Source organism: Heterocephalus glaber, unplaced genomic scaffold (assembly GCF_053883595.1).
Source record: "Heterocephalus glaber isolate CG9 unplaced genomic scaffold, H.glaber_assembly_v1.0 deba00001538, whole genome shotgun sequence".
Lineage (NCBI taxonomy): Eukaryota > Metazoa > Chordata > Mammalia > Rodentia > Bathyergidae > Heterocephalus > Heterocephalus glaber.
In genome coordinates, this window is record NW_028258333.1 from 24,109,025 (window position 1) to 24,135,574 (window position 26,550).

The following is a 26,550-nucleotide window of genomic DNA, read 5'->3' on the forward strand; positions in this document are numbered from 1 at the left end:
AACTACATTTTCAATTTCACTAATTGTAATTGGTAATTAGAATTTCTATATCTTCTTTTTTTTACCCCATTAAATTTATTGGTACATTTTAGGTATAAAATATATTTACATACATCATTGGGATCTTGTACCATTACACGAGTATTTTGCTTCTTATTTTTTCCCGCTTCCCCTGCCCTCCCTTCACCCCCTCCACCCTTCCCTATTTGCAAAGATTTTGTTTCCATTTTTATCCTTTTCTCATATTTTTTCCTTTCTTTCCTTTCCCTTACCTCTCCCACTTCCCCTGCTGCTTTAGACCTTTACTTCCTATTACAAAATATCAATTACACATTTTTAAAATTAAAATATCAAGACCTAGGAGACATTACCACAGATTTTACAGAATTTAAAAGGATATAGAAAGCATATTTCAAAAATCCGTTTTGAAATAAATTTGACAACTTCTAAGAAGTACCTTGGAAGATAAATTAATGAAACTAACTCTGGAGGAAATATAAAATTTGAATAGCACCTATTAAAGAAAGTATATCCCTAGCTTGAAAACCTACCTATATGACAACAGCAGGCTCATATACATTTTAACTGATAAATTATATCAAACATTTAAAGCAGAAAAAAAAAGGAACACTTCTACCCTCATTTTAGGAAATTAACATTGTGCTAATTCTAAAACTGGATAAAGATAATAGAAGAAAAAAGTATGAACATAGAAATTTGTTTAACAAAACAAACTATTAGAAGTCAGATCTGGCAGGATGCAGAAAGTGGTTTTATTATAGGGATGGCAGTGTTGGTTCAGCATTGGAAGATCCACCCCCAAAAGTCATCATTTTTTTTTTTTTTTTGATACCGGGGATCAAACTCAGGTCCTTGCGCTTACACAGCAGGCAGTGAAACCACTGAGGTAAATCCCTGGCCCAAAAGTCATCATTTTAACAGAGGAAAGGAAAAAGCCATATGATCCTATCACTAGTTGGAGAAAAAGTATTGGGTCTTCTTCATTTAACTTTGGCATGTCATACGTATCTAGGAATCTGTCCATTTCCTCTGTGTTTTCCATTTCATTAGAGTACAGGTTCTTGAAGTAGGTATTGATGATGCTCTGGATTTCTTCTGGGTCTGTGTGACTTCACCTTTTTTGTTCTTAATTGCATGGATTTGAGCCTTTTCTTTCCTATTTTGGATAAGCTTTACTAAAGATTTATCAATTTTATTTATTCTTTTGAAAAACCAACTCTGATTCATTAATTTTTTGTATCGTTCTCTTAGTCCCCATTGAATTGATTTCTGCTCTGATCTTTATAATTTCCTTTCTTGTATGAGCTTTGGGTTTTTTAGCTTTTCTTTTTCTAGGAGCTTGAGGTTCTGTATTAGGTTATTTATCTGAGTTCTCTGTGTTTTCCTAATATGGACATTCACTGCTATGAATTTCCCACGTGGAACTGCTTTCATTGTGTCCCATAGATTCCTAAATGTTGTACTGGCACTGTCATTTGCTTGTAGAAACTAATTTTTTCTTTAATTTCCTCTGTGACCCATTGGTTGTTCAGGAGGGTGTTATTCAATGTCCATGTGTTTGTGGGACTTTTGTGGTTTCTTATGTTATCGATCCCCAATTTTATTGCACTATGGTCTGATGATATACAGGGGGTAATTTCAATTCTTTCACATTGACTTAGACATATCCTATGAGCTAGCATGTGGTCTATTTTGGAGAATGACCCATGTGCAGCCAAAAAGAATGTGTATTCTGATTTTTTGATGTGGGACACTCTGTAAACATCTATTATAAGTCCATTTGTTCAATAGCTTGGTTCAGTTCTAGAATTTCATTGTTAATTTTTTGTCTAGATGATCTGTCTATTTGTGATAGTGGGGTATTGAGGTCCCCCACTACAACTGTATTAGTGCTTATTTGGTTTTTCATGTCCATTAATATTTGTTTTGTATTGTTGGGGGGCATTCATATTTGGTGCATATTTATTTATGGTTGTCATTTCTTCCTCTTGGATTTTTCCCTTCACAAGTATGTAGTGACCACCTCTGTCTCTCTTAATTAGTTTTGGTTTGAAATCTACTTTGTCTGCAAATAAGATTGCTACTCCTGCTTTTTTCTGGGTTCCTGTGGCATGGAGAACTGTTTTCCATCCTTTTACTTTCAATCTATGAATTTCTTTTTGAGTTAGTGTGTTTCTTGTATACAACATATTGCTGGATTTTGCTTCTTAGTCCATTCTGTCAGTCTATTTCTTTTGATTTGTGAATTGAGGCCATTAATATTGATAGCTATAATTGATAGATATTGATGCATCCTTGTCATGATATTTTACTGTTGTTGGCTCTTTTATTTCTTATTTTATTTCCCCCTTTCCCTTTAGTTTCTTACCTTGCCTGGTGGCTTCCCTCTCTTGGACCTCATGGAGTTGTGAGTTTCCTTGTCTTTTTCTAGGATATTGCTTAGAATTGTTTGGAGTGTTGGTTTGGTGTTTATGAAATTTCTCAAGTGTTCTTTGTTGTGGAAGCATCTAATTTCCCCATCGATTTTGAAAGATAAATTTGCAGGATACAACAGTCTAGGTTGGAAGTTATTTTCTTTTAGGGCTTGAAATACTTCACTCCAGACTCTCTTTGATTTGAGGGTTTGTGTTGAGAAGTCTGCAGTGATTTGGATGGACTTTCCTTTGTAGGTGATTTGTTTTTTTTCTCTAACTGCCTGTAAGATTTTGTTCTTCTGTTGGGTTTCTGGGATCTTGACTATTATGTGTCTAGGTGTAGATTTTTTTGATCATGACTAGTTGGAGTTCTATATGCCTCACTTCTCTGTATGTCCAATTCTCCATCTCTGTCTGGGAAGTTTTCTACTATTACTTCTGTGAACAGTTTTTTATGTCAACTGTACTTTCTCCTGTTTTTTTTTTTTTATGGACTCCTATCAGTCTTATGTTATTCTTCTTTGCATCATCTAGCAGCTACTGGATTGATTTCTCATGGTCCCTTACAATTTTTAAGAAATCTCTGGTTCCATGGTCCTTAACTGCAATCCTGTCTTCTATATCTGATATTCTATCTTCAGATTCCCTTAATCTGCTCTGCATGCTTTCAGTGGAGTTTTTAATCTCCTGAATATCTGTTTGAATCTCTTTCATGGATTCCATTTCTATCTTATATTGGGCCATCATGGTTTCCATTTATTTCTTATGCTGAGCATTCATGGCTTCCAGCATGTTTCTGAGATCATCTCTTTTTTATCTGTTTCTGTTCTAGAGCCTCTAATCATGTTTTTCACTCTGCTCACCATCTCTGTAATTATCTGGGAGATTATTTCTGCTTTGAATTTTTCTAGAGCCTCATTCATCTGTTTTGTTACTTCCTGTGCTATCAGTTCAGGATGTCCAGGTGATTGATTATCAGACTTTTCTGCCTCATTTCCCCAGAATTTGCCTTTTGTGTGGTGGAAGTCTGAGTTTGTGTCTTATCTAAATGTCTCCTCATTTTTGTTTTTGGTACTGTCCTTGGTTTAGTTCCTGGGTTGATAATTTGAAGTTGCTTATTGTAAGTATCTTTGTTGATGTATTTAGAACCCTTATTGAATGATTGCTTCTCAGAGATGTCTTCCAGATATAGCTGGTCTTTAGGTTTTGTGTCTCTAATGGCTCTGAGGCTATCTCATTTTCATTAAACCAGGAAGGACAACTGATTAGATCAACCACAACACCTTAGCCCAAGTGATACAATCAGCAACATAACAGCATCAAGTAGCTCTTAGAAAATGACAATTTGTGGTAGTTATTAATCTATCACCTTTAACTGTGTGAATTAAATCAAAATTGAGGACCAACCCAACACATGTTTATAGAGGATAAACTCTTCAATATAGCAACTTAACCCTTCGGGATGGGGAGTTAGAAGGAGTTGGGGAGGGAGGAATAGGTAGGTAGAAGGATAGGGGAAGGTTATCAGTGAGGCCAGAGGGCACATGCTAGAGAATTAAAGAGAAGAAAAGACAAATGAAGAAATACAAGTTAGGGCCAGAAAAAGAACACAAAGGGGAGATGAAGAACAATGTGGGACAGCAAGGGAGTGAGGCAGAGAGAGAGAGAGAGAGAGAGAGAGAGAGAGAGAGAGAGAGAGAGAGAGAGAGAGAGAGAGAGAGAGAGAGAGAGAGAGAGAGAGAGAGAGAGAGAGAGAGAGAGAGAGAGAGAGAGAGAGAGAGAGAGAGAGAGAGAGAGAGAGAGAGAGAGAGAGAGAGAGAGAGAGAGAGAGAGGGAGAGAGGAAAGAGAAAGAAAAAAGAGAAAAATAAAAATTTTAAAAGAGTAGAAAAAGAAGAAAAAAATTAAAAATCATAGCCAAAAAAGTGGTAATTTTGAAAATAATAAATAAAAGATACAAATGAAGGACCTCCTTCAGGATATGTCTCTATTGTCACAATAGACAATGTGGGCAGCAGTGTGCAGTTATAAGTCAATGAGTCTCAGTAAGCTAGTCACAGACCCATGAGATTCAGGCAGATGTCTGGCTGCATGTCTCAAGTTGATCTCCTGTCCTCCTTCAGGGTTGTACTCTGCAAGGTTCTGTTGCAGGTTCCAGCTGCCTTTCCCCTGATGGTAGTCCAGGTTCTGATGGGAGGTGATGATCCCTCCAACTTACCAAGTATGGTTGTCTGGTGTACCTTTATTGCAGAGATTCTCCTCACTTTTCCATTGAGCTTCTTTTATCAGGGAGCCTGAGAGAGGCCCTCTCTTTGTTGTTCACTTATGCAGCTCAGGAAAATGGCTTTTATGTCTCCCTGTGCCTCTGTAGTTTGGAACCAAGTAGCTGCACAGCCAACAGGCCAGAGACCTGGGGGTGTGGAGCCTGTTGTTGCAGGCACCTATGAGGCCAAGCTGGTGGCTGGTGGACATGTCCAGGTGGGGGCTTCTCACCATGTCCTGGTTGCAAGTAGGTGGAGTGAGCCAGTCACAGTCAGTCTGCAACCACTCTGCCCATGAGGCCAAGCTGGTGGCTGGTGGGTGTGCTGGGGCTGGTCAAGATATTTTAAAAAGTTGGAAAGCAATTCTTTGGAGAGTCTAGGGAAGAATGATGCAAGAAAGAGATTAGGCATTGAGACAAAATGTGGCCACTAGGGGAGAATCACGGTGATTCCATGAACTTGATTCGAGTACAGGATATGTTGTGGCAGACTGCAGAGGTTCCTTAGCCCAAATGAGAAATGAGACACAAAAGCAAAGGGTGACTTGTCCAGGGATCACAGAGTTAGGTGTGGACATGCTGGGGAAATTCACAGAAGCAAAGCAAGAAATGCTGTGAGATCTCTGCAACATATGGAAATTGGGACTGACTCCAACTAGTAGCTAACATGTTTTGTGGGCTTTACAGTGTTAGGTTTAGATGAATGCATTCTGATACCTCCCTGCCCCTATCTTGCCACCCCCTTGGAAATATCTGCTCATGAAAGCCACCTATAATGATGGACTTCTGCTTCAGACAAAATTAATCCCTTCAGGGGCAGAAGTGAGTAGTTCATTCAAATATCCTCTTTGGGGGCAGGGTCAAGCTGCTTGTCATTAAAGAATAAATGTTGAAAATTATCATTGATTCCTCTCTCCTTTCTACATCTGTGCTGGGCTTTCGCACTGATGAGGGATCTCAGGCTATTCCCAAGATGATATAAGGAAGAGATTTTATAGAAGAAACTGAATTTCCAGTAGAAAATTTAAGATGACAAGATAAATGTGGTAAGAACTGAAAAAGCCCTTCCTAGTTTGCATTGAAAGTGAATTTGAATGCACAGAGATGCCTAGTGAAGAGGAAAATTTTAGGGGGATTCTCTCTTATCTGTAGAGTCCTTAGCAATGCATGTCCCAGTGCAAGTAGGGAGATCACACACAGGCAACCCAGTAAGCTTCAAATGATGAGCAATTGGGTTTTATGGGGATGCCCAGGGTCCTTTTAATTAGGGTGTTGAATAAAAACCAAAGGAGTGCTCTGAATCATGGCTCTTTAAAAATACACTTCATCACTTTTTTAAAAAAATTAATTTTATTGGTACATTTAAGGTATACAACATAATGGCATTCATTATTAGAAATTTGCCCCTTTACATAATCCATCTTGGTTCTTATTTTTTTCCCCATTCTCCTGCCCTCCATTCAACCCCTGCACCCCTCCTTATTTACAAAGATTTTGTTTCCATTTTTTTCTTTTTCTCATATTAATTCCATTCCCTTCTTTCTTCTCCCCTACCTCTCCCACTTCCTCCTCTTCTTTGCACTGTTTCTTCATATTTCACATTATCCATTATATCTTTTAGTCCTTATTTACACTTTCAGTTTCTCACACTAGAGAAACTATTCTGTATTTACACATGTGTTTCCTATTTATTTTACTTAAGAGTATCTCCTCAATGTGCATCCATTTCGCTAAAAATGTCTCTAGTTTGTCATTCTTTATGGTGGAGTAATACTCCATTTTATAAAACAATCACATTTTCTTTATCCAGTCTGCAGTTGATGGGCAATTGGGCTGCTTCCAAGTTTTATCTATCACAAATTGTGCTGCTATGAACATGGGTGCACATATATCATTGTGGTATGATTCTTTTTTTTTTTATTTTGGTACCTGGGATCAAACTCAGGACCTTCTACTTGTGAGGCAGGTGGTGGTACCATTGAGCTGAATGCCCTGCCCTGATTCTTTTAATTTTTTGGGGGAAGATACCTAGCAGGGGAATAGCTGGGTCAAATGGGATTTCCAGTCTTAGTTCTTTGAGGTATCTCCATACTGATTTCCACAGTGGTTGCACCAGTCTACACTCCCACCAGCAGTGGAGTAGGGTTTCTCTTTCCCCACAGCCCCGTCAGCATTTCTTATTGGTTGATTTCATGATAGCAGCCATTGTTTCTGGAGTGAGGTGGAATCTCAGCATTGTTTTCATTTGCATCTCTCTAATCACCAGTGGTGTTGAACATTTTTTCATATGTTTATTTGCCATTTCTACTTCTTTGTCTGAGAAATGTCTGTTCATTTCAGATGCTCATTTTTGGATTGGGTTTTTAAATTTGGGAGGTCTGATTGTGTTTTAAGTTCTTTATAGATTTAAGATAGTACATCTTTGTCTGAGGGACAGCTGGTGAAAATTTTCTCCCACATTGTGGGTTGTCTCTTCACAATGTAGCTGGTTTCTCTTACTTGCAGATGCTTTTTAATAAGAAGAGATCCCACTTGTTGATTGTTTGTGCTAGTTCACAGGCAACTGAGGTTTTCATAAAATATTTTCCTACACCAAAGTCCTCAAGAGTTCTACCTAACCTCTGTTCCAGCCAGTTCAGCATTTCTGTTTTAATATTTACATCTTTAATCCATTTTGATTTTAGTTTAGTGCATGGTGAGAGATATAGGTCTAGTTTTAATCTTTGGCAAGTTGAAACCCAATTTTTCCAGCTTGAAATAAAGAAGCTATCTTTCCTCCAGTGAGGGTGTTTGGCTCCTTTGTTGAAGATGAGGTGGCTGAGTGTGTCTGGAGTTGTTTCTGCATCTTCTAATCTGTTCCACTGGTCCTCAGATCTGTTTCTTTGCCAGTACCATACAGTTTTTATCACAGTAGCTTTGTAGTATAGTTTCAAGTTGAGGATTGTGATATTCCCTACCTTGTCTTTATTGGCTAGAATTACTTTTGCTATTCTAGGTCTCTTCTTGTTCCAAATGAATTTTTGGATTATTTTCTTAAGGTGTGTGAAGTATGCTGCTGGGATTTCCATTGGAATTGCATTGAATCTATACAGCAGTTTTGGAAGTATGGCCAGTTTCACTGTGTTGATTCTTCCTACCCAAGAGCAAAGGATGTCATTCCATTTTCTGATATTGTCTTCAATCTCATTTTTAAATGTGCTACAGTTTTCAGAGAAGAGGTCTTTGATTTCTTTTGTTAGGTTGATTCCTAGGTATTTCAGCTTTTTGGATTCTATTGTGAAAGGAATTGATTTGCCCATTTCTCTCTCAGTGAGTCTCTTTTTCATGTACAGAAAAGCTATTGATTTTTTTTTTAAGAGTAGGAAAAATTTGTTTGGAGAAAGAAATCTTCTGCCTAAGAGAAACAGAAGGGGGACCAGAAAGTGGGTTGCCCACTCACCCTATGTTTCAAAGATGTTTTATACAGCAAAGCCATGTGGTGAGGTGGGTACAAAGTGGGACAAAATTGTAAGACCCAATGGAAATTTACAAGGTCACCATGAGGTGGGACAAAACCATGACCAACCAATAAGATTACAAGTACAGTCACCTAGGTAATATTGATTAAATGGAGGTGAAATGGGGGAGCAAGTCATTTAGCAAGCATACAAGGCTTTCCATAAGGGTGGGTCACGGATATTTCCTGGAGAGGCTGGGTTAAGACCTTGACCTTCTATCCAGATGATTGATACCTATTTAGAATATCAATCATTGATATTTATCCCCAGGGGAAGCACAAGGGTGTGTAGTTTCTCTCCTTTTAAAATTCTGGCCATCAGTGAATGTGTCTTGATTGTCCTCCCTGTTGGCTCCTTGACTGTCCTCCATGTTAGCTCCTTGCTAACATGAGCCCTCCTGGAGGGCTCATTCTGTCTAGATGCACACAAGATATCTAATTAACTTACCTATCTGCAATATTCCTGCCTCTGAAGAACTACTCCTAACTGCTCTGAAGGGGCAAAGGGCAAAGACCATTCTGGCTACTTCCAGCTGAAGAGGGTCATAGTTGTCATCAGCAGTTAGAGTTACTCTACAGAGAGTCTATCTAAAGGCTCTCAATAGGTGCCAGGCATTGTCATCTTGGTAGCCATATAGCTTTGAGTCTGGAGGAGACAAAGCCAAAGAAACAGTCAACACATGGACAAAATTATAAGGTCAGCAGGATTGCTATGAATATAGCCAAGAAGGGTTTCCACTGCAAGGAACTAGTAATAACCTCCCACAAAGAGGATAATGAGAAGGTCCAGGGGACTTCAGAATTTCAACATAGAAATCTTATTGTATAGTTTAGCAGTTATAAGCTGTTTACAACATCAATCTAGTGGATCCTGGTAAAAGAAGTTTAGCACATTTGTCTGTGATTCCATTTGTATGACTGCTTGGAGTTTGGCAGCCTCTAGGCAAGAATAAACAAAACTTTTAAGAAGTTAAACATGTATAATCTAAACATGAGCACACTAGAATGAGAGGGAAGGTTGGGGAGAAAGTCACACTTAGAAATTGAAATAGTGGTTTTAACCTTCTAGCTCATAGATTTTTTCATTGATGAAGGTTATGTATGTATAAGTCTGATACTTTGTCATAAATCTCTCCAGTTTTAGCTGTAAGAAGATGAGACAATTTGAAGAAAAAATCTCATTGAAGAAATTGAAAACTTTAGCTGAGCTCTTATAGATTTTACCATAGTTTTTTCCTAATGATCCATAACTGTGGTCAGCTACTAGTGTAGCTAGAAACTTCCAGAAGGGGTCAGTGACTGAAGCCCCTTTTAATATCTAGTGTTATTACTATGACATTATTTTATGCCTCTTTTGGTTATTCTGTTCTGCTGGGTGTTTAAGACCAAGTTAAAGCGAGACCTATGTCAATCAGTATGAACCTCTTGCTATCTATCAAGGTCAGTTAAGTCTCCTCAGGCATTACTTTGGAACCAGGCATAGAGCCTCTCAGCTCCTCTGTCACTGTCAGCCATCACGATGGGCCTTACTTGACCATGTTACTTTCAGTGAAAACATGGGAGATTTTTTTCCCTCTTGGTGACCCTCCTTTGGGACATGGAACATTTGTCCTCTGGTGCCCAGTAATTTTCCTGCTCAGGAGGTTGAGTGACTTATCAAAGATGTAGGATCCTGCAGGAAAGGTTCCTTTGTGTTCTGGGTCTTTGCTGACCTTGAGGGTCCAGGGCCAAAATATTGGCTGTCCTCTTAGCCCAGTTACCTTTCTAGTTTTGGTCTACAAACTTTAGCTGTTGAACACCCAGAAGAGATCAGTGACATAAGTATTTTAGTAGGAGCAGTGAGCTTAACTATTATAATAGTGAAGACATCAAGCACTTTTGAAGTATAAAGCACAGTTAGAGGGCTGTTATTGTTTACCAACCATGGTTGTTTTAGTAGTTGAATCCCTATAGAATGTTAACAGACAACAGTTATATGTTATAGAGAAACTTAAGATCAAGAGCCACACAGAGTATTTTAGCATGACAATCATGATGATGTTGTCTTTGTAACACTTACATGTCTATCTTAGTATGGAATAGTCTTTCAGTCAAACACCTTCATCTGATCATAAGACATTAAATGACATAAAGAAAAGTCTTTTTTGTTATCCTTTAGTAGGATACCATCTAAAGAGAACATACATATTGGTCTATAAATGTATTTTAGCAGTTCATAATGTCTAGCCTCTAATTTTACTATGACATTGTTTCAACTGTTTGGTGACTGAGCATCCTTAAGTATGGTGACACATATAACATACATCACATAGTTTTTAAGATAACTATTATTTGACTGGTTTTCTCATGCTGGCTTGACATGTATCTCTTATCACAAGTAGCTGGAGTGTAAGAGAAAGGCAGATACCTGAGTCAAAAAAGATCATTACCATAAACAATATCTTAGAAGACCTGTACACCCAGAAGGCATGAATGATATTTAGTACACCATGAAATAACAATGAATCTCAGTTACATGAAATCCCTTGTCATTTAATTTTGGTTTATACCAAGAACATTTTAAATAAAACCTTATTATTTTTTTCACAGAAAACTTAGCCCATGACCAATGTATACCTATGATATTGATATGTATTTCCCACAAGGCTATGGAAATTATTGGGGTCCCCTTTGTGAAAAAAGGCTGGAATAAATTTTTTCCAGGCAGCCACTCCTTTATTTACCAAGGAGAATCTTGTCCCGTAGTTTTCCTAAGCCCGAATCTTTATTTAATTATCTTAACAAATTTTTAGATGACCTATGAAAGCCAGATCATAACAATTAACACATTATTTTTGAAAACCAGTTGAGACTATTTGGATAATCTGGCAACCTGGGGGAAGCATGTCTTTAGTGACATTTATAAGCCAACTTGAGTTACAGGCAAAAACCTTAAAAAATCCAAAATGTCAATAAAAAAAACCTCAAACAAAATAGCTGTATGTGTTGCAACAAATTGAACAGACAGAAACACACACACATAAGACAACTTGTTTATAAACCAGAGTGCACTCAGATGTATTTGGCCAAGTTGAATTATAATAACTTTTATAATTTTTAGTTTTATAACTATAAAAAAGACTAGTCAGAACTTTGTAGATCAATTAACAGAGATCTCTTGTAATAAGAATCAAAAGGGATAAAAATCTTCTACATCTGTAAAGTGAAAATGGTTTTAAGATGGGCCCTAAGCTGACAGTTTATCTGACTGGAATACCCAGCTATACAGGCTTCTCATTGTTGCTTTGATAACCATAGTAGTTTGATAGCCACATGTAATTGTTCCCTCTAAAGGGGCAGACCATTAAAGTAATTTTAACTATCTCCAGTGGGGTCTGCTCAGGCCAGTTTTGCATGGAGAAGAGACTAGGTGACACTCTTTGGAGCTAACTATGAGTTCTAAACAGTGAGGGAAGAAGGCCTGCCAAGGCTCCAACCTGCTGTGCTGCAGATGTCTACCTATGATAGTTTTTTTTTTTTTTCGTTTTGAAAAGAAACAAAGGAAAAGAAGGCATCTCAGTCTATCCCTCTTGTTCTGTGCCCAATCTAAGGTGTCCGTTAGACTTTATCTAATCCAGTGCCAGTGGTGGCAGACTAGAGGTTCAAGGAAGTGGCCAGAGCTAGGTTAGCTGTTCTTACCATTCTCTAATTTTGCCTGAGGGCTGAAAGACAGATAAATCTGAACTAAAACTTTTACATTTATTTTTTGAGAATTTCAGGATCAAACCTTGACCAGTTTTCTATATGGCCCAGTAAAGGTCAGTTTTACTCTGGAATGGTTCCAGGGAGGGGAAACTCACCATTCTGGAAGTTTTGTCTTGAAATCCAGCCTCCACAGAGGAGGAAGTGCCTTGAATCAAACTGTGCTATTTCTCAGGAGTAGGGCCATGGAGAAGGAAAAGAAGAGTGCCTTTAAGTATGGCACAAGAACTAAATCTTAACCATCTGAGGTGTAGAAGGAAAATTAAGATCAGGAGTTTTTCCAGAGTGGATCTGTGATCCTTAGCAAAACATGTCTCCAGAGACAAAAACTATGATTGACTCCCACTGCATTGCCAAGCAGAAAAATCAAACCAATAAGCAAAGAACCCAAATGGCTGCTTTTTGCCTCTTGAAAGAGAATGAAAGTGTTCTAACTGTATTGTTTAGGGCTTATCCTTTTAATGAATTACTCTGAGTCTCTAATATATAATTTATGATTAAAATATTCTACAGGCTGATGATCAGCTTCCTGATATGGTAGAAGCACTCCCAAAGACATGTTTTACTTATTATTAACATACAAACTGAGATGGTGTCCTGTAGGCAGGTACTTCAAAGTGAAGAGCTATTGATTTTTGTGTGTTGACCTTGTATCCAGCTACTTTATGGAATTTGGTGATTAAGTCTACAAGACTTTTGGTGGAGATCTTGGGGTCTTCTATATAGAGTATCATGTCATCTGCAAATAATAACAATTGGACTTCTTCATTTCCTTTCTTTGTTCCTTTTATTTCTTTCTCTTGTCTAATTGCTGTGGCTAATGTTTCCAAAACTATACCAAACAGGAGTGGTGATAATGGACATCCTTGTCTTGTTCCTGATTTTAGTGTGAAGGATTTCAGTTTTTGAACATTTAGTATGATATTTTTTAAAATTTAATTTTATTGGTACATTTTAGGTATACAATATACTGGCATTCATCATTGGAAATTTTCACCTTCACATAATCTCTCTTGGTTCTTATTTTTTCCCACTTCTGCTACCCTCCCTTGAACCCCTCCATCCCTCCCTATTTACAAAGACATTGTTTCCACTTTTTCTTTTTCTCATATTAATTACATTCCCTTCTTTCTTTCCCCCTACCCACCCCCTTCCCTTTCTGCTTTGCCTCTTTTCTTCATATTTCACATTGTCTATTATAACTTTTAGTCCTTATTTACACTTTCAGTTTCTCACACTAGAGAAACTATTTGGTATTTACACATGCGTGTCCTATTTATTTCACTTAAGAGTATTGTCTCAGTGTGCATTGATTTGGCTATAAATACCTCAAATTTCTCATTTTTTATGGCTGAGTAGTACTCCATTTTATAAAACAACCACATTTTCTTTATTCAGTCTGCAGTTGATGGGCATTTGGGCTGTTTCCAAGTTTTACCTATTACAAAATGTGCTGCTATGAACATGGGTGGACATACATCACTGTGGAATGATTTTTTTTGGTTCTTTGGGGAAATACCCAGCAGGGGAATAGCTGGGTCAAATGGGACTCCCAGTCCTAGTTCTTTGAGGTATCTCCATACTAATTTCCACAGTGGTTGCACCAGTCTACACTCTCACCAGCAGTGGAGCAGGGTTCCTCTACCCCCACAGCCTGCCAGCATTTGTTTTTGGTTGATTTCTTGATAGAAGCCATTCTTTCCGGGGTGAGGTGGAATCTCAGCACTGTTTCCATTTGCATCTCTCGAATGACCAGTGATGTTGAACATTTTTTCATATGTTTAATTGCTATTTCTACTTCTTTGTCTGAGAAATGTCTGTTCATTTCAGATGCCCATTTTTGGATTGGGTCTTTAAATTTGGGAGGTCCAATTTTTTTAAGTTCTTTATAGATTCTAGATAGTAGATCTTTGTCTGAGGGACAGCTGGTGAAAATTATTTCCCACATTGTGGGTTGTCTCTTCCCCCTGTTGATAGTTTCTCTTGTTGGGCAGAAGCCTTTCAATAAGAGATCCCAAGGACCAACTTACCACTGCTCCCAGCACAGAGGAGGCTTTGGGTCACCATGCCACATCTCCCAGTGCAGAGGAGGAGGCTTCCAGGCCAAACTACCACCACTCCCAGCACAGAGGAGGCTTCCAGGTCAACATGCTACAGCTCCCAGTGCAGAGTAGGAAGCTTCTGGGCCAACCTACCACCACTCCCAGTGGAGAGGAGGCTTCTGGGTCAACATGGCGCAGCTCCCAGTGCAGAGTAGGAGACTTCCGGGCCAACTTACCACCACTTCCAGCACAGAAGAGGTGAGCTTCGTGGGCACCAGCAGCACCCTCCATTGAAATGAGAAGGCACATAAACAAGTCTCCCTCAGAACCAGACTTCCAGGTCACCTATAGCAATCCCAAAGGGAAACGAGAGGGAACAATCTGATACTCAACCACCTGGACTCTCTGAACTAGCAACAAAAGAGGATCTGAAAAAAAAAGAAATCAGAAATGATTTCTCACATAAAAGCAGAGATTATGCCCATGGTGCAAGACATGATTAATAAATCTAGAGAGGACACAGATAAAAAAAAAAAGAGGAGGTGAGGAACATGATGGAATCCTACCATAAGAAACAAATGGAATCTGTAAAGCAGATGCAAACAGATTTCCAGGAGGTGAAAAACTCCACTGAAAGTCTGTTCAGCAGAATGAGCCAAGGTGAGGACAGAATTTCAGATATAGAAGATAAGATTGCAATTACTGACCAGGAAAAGAAAAATTGCTTCAAAATTGTAAGAGAAATCAATCCAGCAGCTGCTAGATGATGCAAAGAAGAATAACATAAGACTGATTGGAGTCAATGAAGAAATAGGAGAGAGTGCAGACAACATAAAAAATCTTCACAGAAGTGATGACAGAAAACTTCCCAAGCAGGAGAAAAGAACTTGACATTCAGATATGTGAGGCATATAGGACTCCAAATAGCTCTGATCAAAAAAATGTACACATATGCCCATAATTGTTAAGATTCCAGAAACCCAACAGAAGAACAAAATTCTAAAAGCAGTTAAAAAAAGAGAAACAAATCACATACAAAAGAAAGCCTATCAGGATCACAGCAGACTTCTCAACACAAACCCAAGGCAAGAAGAGCTTGGAGTGAAGTATTGCAAGCCCTAAAGGAAAACAGCCTCCAACCCAGAATGATGTATCCTGTAAAACTATCTTTCAAAATTGATGGAGAAATAAGATACTTTCATGACAAAGAGCACCTTAGGAACTTCATGAATACCAAACCAGCATTCCAAAAATTTTAGACAAAATCCTAGAAAAAGACAATGGGATCACAACCCCAGGAAGCCCAGAAGAATGAATCCACTGGGCAAGACAAGAAATTAAAAGCAAAGGGGGAGAATCCAACAAAAAGAAAAAGTCATGACAATGAAAAGTCAATATGTATCAGTTATGACCATCAATGTTAATGGTCTCAACTCACCAATCAAAAGAAATAGACTGGCAGAATGGGTCAAGAAGCAAGATCCAACAATATGCTGCATACAAGAAACACAATTTATATAGAAACTCATAGGCTGAAAGTTAAAGGGTGGAAAACAATATGCCTTGTGAAAGGAACCTGAAAAAAGAGCAGGAGTAGCTACCCTCTTTGTGTATCAAGTAGATTTCAAACTGATACTCATTGAGAGAGTCAAAGAAGGACACTACATCCTTGTAAATAGAACAATCCAAAAGGAAGAGATGACAATCATAAACATCTGTGCACTAAACACTAGTGCACCAAACTGTATAAAAACAAATAATTGCAGACATGAGATATCATATGAGCACTAATATAATAGTAGTAGGGGACTTCAATATCCCACTGTCACAAATGCATAGATCAACTAGACAAAAAAATAAACAATGAAATACTAGAACTCAATTGAAGTCTTGAATGAATGAACTTAACAGATGTTTACAGAGTGCTCCACCCCACAAAATCAGAATACACATTCTTCTCAGCTGCACATGGGTTGTCCTCAAAAATAGACCACATACTCACTCATAGAACATGCTTAGGTAAGTGCAAAGGAATTGAAGTTATTCCCTGCATATTATCAGACCATAGTGCGATGAAATTGGAGATCAATAGCAAAAGAAACTGCAAGAATTTGAGAAATACATGGAAAATGAACAACACACTTCTGAATAACCAGTGAATCACAGAGGAAACTAAAGAAGAAATCAGACAGTTCCTTCGATTAAATGACAGTGACAATACAACATATCAGAATCTATGGGACACAATGAAAGTAGTATTATGAGGGAAATTCATAGCAGTGAATACTCATACTAGGAAAAAAGAGCAAGCACAATTAAACAACCTGTTGCTGAACCTCAAGCTTCTCGAAAGAGAAGAGTAGGACAAACCCAAAGCTCATACAAAGGAGGAAATGATAAAGATCAGGGCAGAAATCAATGCAATGGAGACTAAGAAAACAATACAGAAAAATCAATGAAGCAAAGAATTCATTCTTCGAAAGAATAAACAAATTGATAAACCCTTAGGCAACCTTATCAGAAGTAGGAAAGAAAAGGCCCAAATCCATACATTTAGGAATGAAAAGGATGAAATTGCAATGGGCCCAGCAGAAATCCAGAAGATCATCAATACCTACTTTGAGAGCCTGTACACCAATAAATGGAAAACACAGAAGAAATGGACAGATTCCTAGTTATGTATGAATTGCCAAAGATGAATGAAGACTTAAAAATTCTAAATGATCCAATATCAATCAATGGAATTGAAAATGTAATTAAAAACTTGCCAACTAAGAAAAGCCCGGGTCCTATTGGCTTCACTCCTGAATTCTACAAGACATTTAGAAAGGAACTACTACCACTATTGTTTAAATTCTTCAATAAAATTGAAATGGAAGCAATACTACTGAATTCATTCCTGGAAACAAGCACCACCTTGATCCCCAAAGCAGAGAAAGACTCAACTGAAAAAGAGAACTATAGGCCAATCTCACTAATGAACATAGATGCAAAAATCCTTAATAAGATACTGGCAAATACAATGCAGAAGATCATCAAGAAGATCATACATCCTGACCAAGTGGCATGCATCCCAGGGATGCAGGGATGGTTCAACATTCGCAAATCAATCAGTGTAATACACTATATCAATAGAGCCAAGAACAACCATATGATCATCTTAATAGATGCAGAAGAAGCATTTGTCAAAATCCAACATGCATTTATGATAAAAACTCTACAAAAAATTGGAGTAGATGGTCTCTACCTCAATCTGATAAAAGCCATCTCTGAAAAACCAACAGCCAATATCATACTAAATGGTCAAAAATTCAAATCCTTCACACAAAATCAGGAACAAGACAAGGATGTCCACTATCACCACTCCTGTTCAATATAGTTTTGGAAACATTAGCCATGCAGTTCGACAAGAGAAAGAAATAAAAGGAATAAAAATAGGAAATGAAGAAGTCAAATTGTCTTTATTTGCAGATGACATGATACTTTATATAGAAAACCCCAAAAACTCCACCAAAAGTCTTCTAGACTTAATCATCAAATTCAGTACATTAGCTGGATACAAAGTCAACACAGAAAAATCAATAGCTTTCCTTTATATGAACAAAAGCCTCACTGAGAGAGAAAAAGGCAAACAACTCCCTTCACAGTAGCATCCAAAAAACAAATACGTAGGAATAGATCTAACAAAAGAAATCAAAGAACTCGTCTCTGAAAATAGTAGCACTCTGAAAATAGAGATTGAAGACAATATCCAAAAGTGGAAAAACATCCCCTGCTCCTTAGTAGGAAGGATCAACATAGTTAAAATGGGCATACTTCCAAAACTGCTATGTAGGTTCAATGCAATCCCAATTGAAATCCCAGAAGCATATTTCACAGACCTTGAGAAAATAATCCAAAAATTCATTTGGAGCAGGAAGAGACTTAGAATAGCAGAAGCAATTCTAGGCCACAGAGACATGGCGGGGGGTATCACAACCCCCAACTTGAAACTATACTACAAAGCTACTGTGATAAAAACAGCATGGTACTGGCAAAGAAACAGACCTGAGGTACAGTGGAACAGATTAGAAGATGCAGAAACAACTCCAGACACACTCAGCCACCTCATCTTTGACAAAGGAGTCAAACACCCTCACTGGAGGAAAGATAGCTTCTTTGATAAATGGTGCTGGAAAAATTGGGTTTCAACTTGCCAAAGATTAAAACTAGAACAATATGTCTCACCATGCACTAAACTAAAATCTAAATGGATTAAAGATCTAAATATTAAAAGAGAAACACCAAACTGGCTGAAAGAGAGTTTAGGAGGAACTCTTGAAGACATTGGTGCAGGAAAAGATTTTTATGAACAAAACCTCAGTTGCCTGTGAACTAGCACAAACAATAAACAAGTGGGATCTCTTCTTACTGAAAAGCTTCTTCACAACAAGCGAAACCACGAGCAGTGTGAAGAGACAACCCACAATGTGGGAAAAAATTTTCACCAGGTGTCCCTCAGACAAAGCTCTACCATCTAGAATCTATAAAGAACTTAAAAAAATTAAACCTCCCAAATTTAAAGACCCAATCCAAAAATGTGCATCTGAAATGAACAGATATTTCTCAGACAAAGAAGTAAAAGCAGCAAATAAATATATGAAAAAATGTTCAACATCACTGGTCATTAGAGAAATGCAGGTGAACACAATTCTGAGATTCCACCTCACCCCAGAAAGAGTGGCTGCTATCAAGAAATCAACCAGAAATTAATGCTGGCGGGGCTGTGGGGAAAAAGGACCTCTACTCCACTGCTGGTGGGAGTGTAGACTGGTGCAACCACTGTGGAAATTAGTATGGAGATACCTCAAAGAACTAGGACTGGAAGTCCCATTTGACACAGCTATTCCCCTGCTGGGTATGTTCCACAAAGAATTAAAAGAATCATACCACAGTGATATATGTACACCCATGTTCATAGCAGCACAGTTTGTGATAGCTAAAACTTGGAAACAGCCCAAATGCCCATCAACTGGAGACTAGATAAAGAAAACGTGGCTTTTTATAAAATGGAGTACTACTCAGCCATAAAAAATGAGAAATTAGAGACACTTATAGGTAAGTGGATGCACATTGGAGTCATACTCTTAAGTGAAATGAATTGGACACACATGTATAAATATTGAATAGTTTCTCTGGTGTGAGAAAACTGAAAGTGTAAATAAGGACTAAAATGTATAATAGGTAATGTGAAATAGGAACAAAAGGGGCAAAGAAGAAGGGGAAGGGGGAAGGGTAGGGGAAAGGAAAGAAGGGAATAGAATTAATATGAGAAAAAGAAAAAATGGAGACAAAGTGTTTGTAAATAGGGAGGGATGCAAGTGTTGAAGGGAGGGCAGGGGAAGTGGGAAAAATTAAGATCCAAAAGAGATTATGTAAAGGTGGCAATTTCCAAGGATGAATGTCATTATATTGTATACCTAAAATTTACCAATAAAAAAAAAAGAGATCCCATTTGTTGACTATTTGTGCTAGTTCACAGGGAACTGAGGTTTTGTTTGTAAAATCTTTTTCTACACCATTGTCTTCCAGAGTTCTACCTAACCTCTGTTCCAGCTGGTTGAACATTTCTGTTCGAATATTTAGATTTTTATTTAAATAAAAATAAATTTTTATTTAAATTTTAGATTTTGAATTTAGTTTAGTGCATCATGAGAGATATAGGTCTAGTTTGAATCTGTGGCAAGTTGAAACTCAATTTTTCCAGGACCATTTACTAAAGAAGCTATCTTTCCTCCAATGATGGTGGTTGGCTCCTTTGTTGAAGATGAGGGAGCTGATTGTTTCTGGGGTTATTTCTGCATCTTCTAATCTGTTCCACTGTACCTCAGGTCTGTTTCTTTGCCAGTACCATGCTGTTTTTATCACAGTAGCTTTGTAGTATGCCATGTCTCTGTTGCCTAGAATTGCTTTTGCTATTCTAGGTCTCTTCTTGTTCCAAATGAATTTTTGGATTGTTTTCTGAGGGTCCATGAAGTATGCTCTTGGGATTTCCATTGGGATTGCATTAAATCTACATAGCAGTTTTCGAAGTATGGCCATTTTCCACTATGTTGATTCTTCCTACCAAGGAGCAAGGGATGTCTTTCCATTTTCTGATATCATCTTCAATCTCTCTTTTCAGAGTGCTATATTTTCAGGGAAAAGTTCTTTGATTTCTTTTGTTAGGTTGATTCCTAGGTATTTCAGTTTCTTGAATGTTATTGTGAAAGGAATTGTTTGCTCTATTTCTCTCTCAGTGAGTCTGTGGTTTGTATAAAGGAAAGGTATTGATTTTTGTGTGTTGATATTGTATCCAGCTAGTGTACTGAATTTGGTGATTAAGTCTAGAAGACTTTTGGTGGAGTTCTTGGGGTCTTCTATATAGAGTATCATGTCATCTGCAAATAATGACAATTTGACTTCTTCATTTCCTATCTTTATTCCTTTTATTCCTTTCTCTTTTCTAATTGCTGCGCCTAGTTTCCAAAACTATATTGAACAGGAGTGGTGATAGTGGACATCCTTGTCTTGTTCCTGATCTTAGCATGAAGGATTTTAGTTTTTGACCATTTAGTATGATATTGGTTGTTGGTTTTTCACAGATGGCTTTTGTCAGATTGAGGTAGAGGCTGTCTTTTCCAACTTTTTGTAGCGTTTTTTTTTTTTTAATCATAAATGCATGTTGGATTTTATCAAATGCTTTTTCTGCATCTATGGAAATAATCATATGGTTTTTTTCCTTGGCTCTATTGATATAGTGTATTACATTGATTGATTTGCATATGTTGAACCATCCCTGCATCTCTGGGATGAATCTTACTTGGTCAGTGTGTATGATCTTGATGATCTTCTGCATTGTATTTGCCAGTATCTTATTAAGGACTTTTGCATGTACATTCATTAGTGAGATTGGCCTACTGTTCTCTTTTTCGGTTGGGTCTTTCTCTGCTTTGTGAATCAAGGCAATGCTTGCTTCCAGGAATGAATTCAGGAGTGTTGCTTCCCTTTCAATTTCATTGAAGAGTTGAAACAGTAGTGGCAGTAGTTCCTCTCTAAATGTCTTGTAGAATTCAGCAGTGAAGCCATCAGGACCTGGGCTTTTCCTAGTTGGTAAGTTTTTAATTATGTTTTCAATTTCATTGCTTGATATTGGGTCTTGTAGAATTTTTAGGTCTTCTTCATTCAACTTTGATAATTTTATGTATTGGGAATCTGTCCATTTCTTCTGTGTTTTCCATCTTATTTCTATATAGGTTCTCGAAGTAGATATTGATGATCATCTGTATCTACTGGGTCCATTGTAATTTCACCCTTCTCATTTCTAATTGCATGGATTTGGGCCTTTTCTTTCCTTCTTCTAATAAGGTTAGCTAAGAGTTTGTCAAATTTGTTGATTCTTTCGAAGAACCAATTCTTGGCTGCATTGATTTTTTTGTATTATTCTTTTAGTCTCTATTGCATTGATTTCTGGTCTGATCTTTATAATTTCCTCCCTTATATGAGCTTGGGTTTGTCCTTCTTGTCTTTTTCTAGAAGGTTGAAGTTTAGCATCAGGTTGCGTAATTGAGCTCACTCTGTTTTCCTGATGTGAGTATTCACTGGTATGAATTTCCCTTGTAAGACTGCTTTCATTGTGTCCCATAGATTCCAATACGTTGAATTTTCATTTTCATTTAATTGTAGCAACTGTGATTTCTTCTTTAATTTCTTCTGTGACCCATTGGTTATTTAGAAGTGTGATGTTTGGTTTCCATGTGTTTATGAAATTCTTGCAGTTTCTTTTGCTATTGATCACCAATTTCATTACACCATCATCTGATATAATACAGGGGATTACTTCAATTTTTTTGCTCTTACTTCAACATGTTCTATGAGTGAGTATGTCGACTATTATGGAGAATAACCCGTGTGCAGCTGAAAAGAATGTGTATTCTGATTTTGTGGGTTGGAACACTCTGTAAACATCTGTTAAGTTCATTTGTTCAAGAGTTTGATTGAGTTCTAGTATTTCATTGCATATGTTTTGTCTATTTGATCTATCTATGTGTGACAGTGGGGTATTGTGGTCCCCCACTAATATTCTATTTGTGCTTATTTAATTTTTCATATGCATTAGTGTTTGTGTTATATAGTTGAGTGCGTTAGTGTTTGGTGCATATATATTAATGATTGTTATCTCTTCCTCTTGGATTGTTCCTTTTATAAGGATGTAGTGTCCTTCTTTGTCTCTCAATCAGTGTTTGTTTGATATCCACTTGATATGCAAAGAGGATAGCTACTCCTGCTTTTTTTCAGGGTCCTGTCACAAGGCATATTGTTTTCCACCCTTTAACATTCAGTCTATGAGTTTCTTTATAAATTAAGTGTGTTTCTTGTATGCAGCATATTGTTGGATCTTGCTTCTTGACCCATTTCCCCAGTCTATTTCTTTTGATTGTTGAATTGAGACCATTAACATAGTTGGCTATAGCTGATATGTCTTGACTTATCATTGTTATGATTTTTTCTTTTTTTTTTTTGGTTTCTTCCCCTTTGTATTTAATTTCTTGTCTTGCCTGATGGATTCATTCTGCTGGGCTTTGTGGGATTTTGATCCTCATTGTCTTTTTCTAGTATATTTTCTGAAATTTTTTTGAGTGCTGGTTTGATACTCATAAAGTTCCTAAGGTGCTCTTTGTTATGAAAGTATCTAATTTCACTATCAATTTTGAAAGATAGTTTTGCAGGATACATCAGTCTGGGTTGGAGGATGTTTTCCTTTACTGCCTGAAATACATCACTTCATGCTCTTCTTGCTTTTTGGTTTGTGTTGAGAAGTCTGCTGTGATTCTGATGGGCTTTCTTTTGTATGTGGTTTGTTTCTTTTCTCTAACTCCTTGTAGAACATTGTTCTTCTGTTGGTTTTCTGGAATCTTAACTATTATATGCCTATGTGTAGCTTTTTTAAAATCAAGCGTAGTTGGAGTCCTATATGCCTCACTTTTCTGTATGTCAAGTTCTTTCCCCCTATTTGGGAAGTTTTCTGCCATCACTTCTGTGAACAGCTTTTTTATGTCATCTGCACTCTCTCCTGTTTCTTCATTGACTCCAATCAGTCTTATGTTATTATTCTTTGCATTGTCTAGCAGCTGCTGGATTGATTTGTCATGGTCCCTTACTATTTAAAGTAATTTTTCTTTTCCTGGTCACTAATTGCAATCTTATCTTCTATATCTGAGATTCTGTCCTCACATTGTCTCATTCTGTTGTGTAAACATTCAGTGTAGCTTTTAAACTCCTGGAAAACTGTTTGCATTTGTTTTATGGATTCCATTTGTTTCCTATGTTTGGGTTCCATCATGTTCCTCAGCTTCTGTATATTTTTATCTGTGTCTTCTCTAGATTTATTAATCATGTCTTATACACCGTGGGCACAATCTCTGCTGTTATCTGAGAAATTATTTCTGATTTCATTTTTTCCAGGTCCTCTTTCATTGCTAGTTCAGTGAGTCCAGATGATTGAGTATCAGATTCTTCCATCTTGTTGCCCTTTTGGGTTGCCTTAGGTTATCTGGAATTCTGGTTTTGAGACTTATTTATGTGTCTTCTCATTTCAAGAGATGCAGCCTGCTGTACCTTTGTTGAGGTGACTTTTTGCTCAATCAGTGGTCTTCCATTCTCAGCAAGCCACTGAGCAGCCTTTACTCTGCAGCTCACCAATACACCAATTCCTGGGTTCAGAGTGGTGGCCTCCTGGATCCCTGAGCTGACCTGTTGTCTCGGTGGCCTTCTGGCTGGGGCCTGTGCACACTTGGGATTGTGTCTTGGTGTGCCTCTCACTGGGGTCCACATGTAGCTGTTGTCTGGGACGGCCTTTTGCTGGGGGATGTGCACACCAGTTCCTGTTGTCTGTGCAGGCTTCTGGGTAGGATCTCCATGCACTTATCAATGGTATCAGGGTGAGCCTCTAGCTGTTGCTTGTGTGCCTGTGTAGCTCTTTTCCAGGCAACTCCTTGACTGTGGCTGATGGTATGGCTAGCCTCTGGCTGAAGCTTGTGGACCTGTGCAGCTTATTTCTGGGCTGGCCTTTGGCTTTTGCTGGTGTGCCTGAACATCTGGGTTCAGGGCAGAGCCCTGCCTGGGATCTGCCTGCAGCTGCACAAGTCTGGTCCACATAGCTGCTCCCTGGGATCTGTGTGCACTTACCTGGAATAGTGAGCCTCTGGCTGAAGCTTGTGCACCTGTGCAGTTATTTTCTGCTCTGGATACTTCACCACTTTAAAGAATTAAGGTTTGGTGATTTTATATAGGCTAATTTACCACTTCACTCCAGATTCATTTTTCTACAATAAGAAGTGCTGGCCCTTGGGACAATTTGCCATCACTGAAATTTATTGTCATGACCTTATCTTTCTCACACTGTCCTTTGTTCCTCCCAACCCACACCCCAATCCAGAGTGGTCAGGCTGACCAGCCACATTTCTCTGTCCATATCCTCCTATCAAGGAGTAATTTACACCGGGATTTCAAGACCTTCAGTAATATGAGCTAGCTGGAATTGTGCTTTGTCTTTTTAAAAAAATTATTTTTATTATTATTTTTTAATATATATATTTATTGGTACATTTTAGGCATAAAATATATTTACATTTATCATTGGGTGTTTGTACCAGAACATGATGTATCTTAGTTTTAATTTTTTCTTCCATTACCTGTGCACCCTTTACCCCCTCCACCCTTCCCTATTTACACAGAGTTTGATTCCATTTTTTTTCTTTCTCATAATTTTTCCTTTCCCTTCTTCCCTTTCCCTTTCCCTTCCAACCATCCCCTAAACCTTGGACCTTTTCTTATTTCAAATTATCAATTATTCATTTTAATCATTTTCATCTTTATTTACACTTTCAATTTCTCACACTAGAGAAACTATTCGGTATTTACATATGTGTGTCCTATTTATTTTACTTAAGAGTATGGCCTCAATATGCATCCATTTAGCTATAAATGTCTCTAGTTTCTCATTCTTTATCGCTGAGTAGTACTCCATTTTATAGAAAAACCACATCTTCTTTATCCAGTTTCCAGTCGATGGGCACTTGGGCTGTTTCCAAGCTTTAGCTATTACAAACTGTGCTGCTATAAACATAGGTACACATATATCACTGTGGTATGATTCTTTTAATTCTTTGGGGAAGATTCCCAGTAGGGGAATAGCTGGGTCAAATGGGACCTCTAGTCCTAGTTCTTTGAGGTATCTCCATAATTGTGCTCTCTTTTCCCAAAGGACAAAGTAGCCTCAGCATCTCAATCTAAAGAGGTCAGTAACACAGGTTGTCAGGTAATGTACCAGTCCAAAGGAGGTAGGGCTATGGGGCACATTGGAAACACCCTCCATGATTTTCAGGCCACCACCCAACAAGGAAAGATCTCTCGGAGATGGAAAAACAACTCTCTTCTTCAACATGGATTTAAAATTTATGATGAAGCTATCTGTGCAACTAGTGATTTTTCCCCAAAGTGGAAACAGTAGGAACAGGAAACTTGCATTCTTAGGACCGGTCCTATTAACCTTTATAAGCACTAGGAGCTAGGGGAGTAAAATTAAGGAAAAAATAAAGAAATTTCTCTGTTGTATTTGTCCTTGAGCCAACATCTGTGGCTTCCAGAGCTTAGCACCACAGTTTTGCCCCATTGCATGTGTTATAAGGGCAGTGTCAAGAGATGTTAGGATGTGAGTCTGTTGGTCATTGGAAACAGCAGATTCTTTTGGAAGACTCATTTGTGCCAGCTACTTGTCTTTGTCATACAATCCTTCCCAGTTCTGCAACACAGATGTGAGAAGCGAAGAGAGCATGCCATTGGATTTCATTTCTAAAAGTGGAAAATATACAATTTACTATTGGATGTTTAAAATACAAATATATGATTCACCAAGTGTATTCACAGTTTTATGTAGAAAACAATCTAAAGAGAAGAGTATACATGCACATTGCTCCTCATTGTTAAATGGTTAAGCCTGATTCGCTGCTTCAATCTGGGTTTTAGAGGTTGGCTGGACTCTGGGACAGGTCTGGTCATCAATTTGTAGGCTGAATGACTTGATTTAATTTATTTATTCAGGGTTGCTCAGGCATTGGAGAATATTTACCATACTTACACTCATAAGTCTAATTTATTCATCAGAATGACTTACTGGACTGTGAATCAATTGAGCACAGGCACTATATTCATTTTGTACCTCCAATGCTTATCATAGTGTCACACATATAATAGATTCATCCCCCCTCTCTTTTTCCCAAAGACTTAAAACTTTATCAAGGATTTCCTTCTTTTCTTTTTTCTGCCCTCTTTTATCTGGAATTTAGCCACAATGTCTGGAGCTGTAGCAGTAATTTTGGACTAGAAGGGAACTTGAGGATGAAGGCTCCTTATGGCAGAGCCATAAAGTAGAATAGACCTGGGTCTCTGATACCATAGACTAGTGATGGTGAACCTCTTAGAGTTTTCAGTGATAGCCAACATCCTGCTGCAGGATGCATGCCCTAGGTTTACTACCACTGCGACTGTTATGCTAGACT